This window comes from Mastomys coucha, chromosome X (genome assembly GCF_008632895.1).
Source record: "Mastomys coucha isolate ucsf_1 chromosome X, UCSF_Mcou_1, whole genome shotgun sequence".
NCBI lineage: Eukaryota > Metazoa > Chordata > Mammalia > Rodentia > Muridae > Mastomys > Mastomys coucha.
Genome location: NC_045030.1, coordinates 129382492 through 129384591, shown reverse-complemented (window position 1 = coordinate 129384591; position 2100 = coordinate 129382492).

Sequence of the window (2100 nt, the reverse complement as noted above, 5' to 3'; positions counted from 1 at the left end):
AAATTCAGATAAATTGAAATCATGTAACTTTTCTCATCATAATGCAATAAAAGTTTTTAAAAAAATGGTGTGCCAGGCAGTGGTGGCGCATGCCTTTAATCCTAGTACTTGGGAGGCAGAGGCAGGTGGATTTCTGAGTTTGAGGACAGCCTGGTCTACAGAGTGAGTACCAGGACAGCCAGGGCTACACAGAGAAACCCTGCCTCAAAAACAAAACAAAAACAAAAACAAAAACAAAACAAAGAAGAAAAAAAAGAAATGGTATGTGTATTAAGATGGTCAATCCATAAAGTCATTCACCCACTGTTTCAATTAACAATGGTTCTGCTTGGAGGGTGGCACAGACATTAGTTGAGGGTAAGAATCTGGTTCATTGGCTGTGATAATTTGGAAAGGTATTCATCTCATAGAAAGAGTAACTTATAAAGTCCTCTTCAAATTTGATACCATAGTCTCTGGTTTTGATTTAGTAATGGGGGGAGCACAAATACCTTCTAGTTTAATTCATTTCCTCAGATAATTTCGAAGAAAGCTTCTTACTTGGAAAATCCCAGGTCTTAAACAGCTAACATATGAGTACCACTAATTTAATGTCACCATGCTGAGTTTTTACATACATACTCAGATGACTTCTTGTGAACCAATCCCCTAATGAATAAAGGAGCCATTCACTGGGCGAGTAGGAGGGACTTCTGCGGTGGACGGAGGAAGAGAGGAAGCAGGAGAGAGTTGGGTCTTTTTGGACAGGGATAGCAAGAGGACAAGATGTAATTATGTGTGTCTCCCGGTTTCAGTGGCAAATCTGTCAGCATTCACCACGGGAGGATTTAGATTTAATAAGGCCTACAAGATTAGGTTTCAGTTGTTGTTCCCAGCTATTGAGTTACCATTGTTTCTGAACTAAGTTTGTGTTGTGTTTTTCCTTCATGCAGCAGCTCATGTGGTTTCAAGAGAGAAAGGTACAGCAGCAAAGTGTAGGTTTGCCTAAAGTGTACCACCAAGGTCATAGGGGTATTGAAACACTGGGTTGGTGTGGTACAGCCCGCCAGTGGGAACCTAGGAAGCTGGGTGAAGAGATTGTGGAGTTCTGAGTCCGAGTCTCCACGAGATAAAAACAGGTTGGCCATTGTCTGCCAGTGCATGGTCAGCCAGGCCAGTGGGGCAGAGAGTTGCTGGCACAAGTGTGGGAACATGGCAGTTCTTTTTTTTTTTTTTTTTTTTTAATTTCCCGCAGCATGCTTCTTCACTGTCATGACCCTTTACAGATGTTCCCAGGAAAATGTCAACAATCTCAGATTCTCTGATGGACAGGGAGAACAGGTAGATCTCCTTCAGAGACTTGATCTTCATGTGCTTGACCAGGCAACCCAGTTTGATTGATGGGGATCCACTCCTTGTTTTTGGATACTGCCAAAGCTGTGGACCCTAAGACCTCTGCTGAATCCTCTGTGGAAGCAGCTGCTGCCTCCTAATGCTGGGATTCTGGGCCCTCAGTGCCTTTTTTCTGCACTGGTGGTAATGGCCTTGTGTTTTCCAGAAGATGGAGGAGGAGGGAGAGGAGGAGGTGGAAGAAGAGGAGGAGGCAGAGGAGGAGGTGGGAGAGGAGGAGGAGGAGGAGGAATGTGAGGAAAAAGAACAGGAGGGTAGAGGAGGAAGCAAAGCAGCAGCAGAGGGGGAGGAAGAAGGAAGAAGAAGAAAAAGAGGAGAGGAAGAGAGGAGAAAGAGGAGGTGGAGGAGGAGGGGAAAAGGAGAAGAAGGAGAACAAGAATCAGTACAATTGTGTTTTAAATAACACCAGAAAATATAGTCTAAAATTTTCAATATAGGATCAATGAAAAATGGCTACTAGGAAAGAATTCAAATTAAGACACCACAGTGCTTTCAAAAACACCTATATATTTCAACATCTACCTGATAGTCACTCATTTTTATTTATTGCCAGAAAAATACATGAAAATACAGTGCAAATTCATATAAAAATCCTGCTCTTCCAATAACCATATATGAATACTATTATAATGCTTAATAACATATAATAGTAAGCATTATATAAATATTTCAGATAAAGAGTATCTGAGATGGGCATTAAGGGCTGCTACT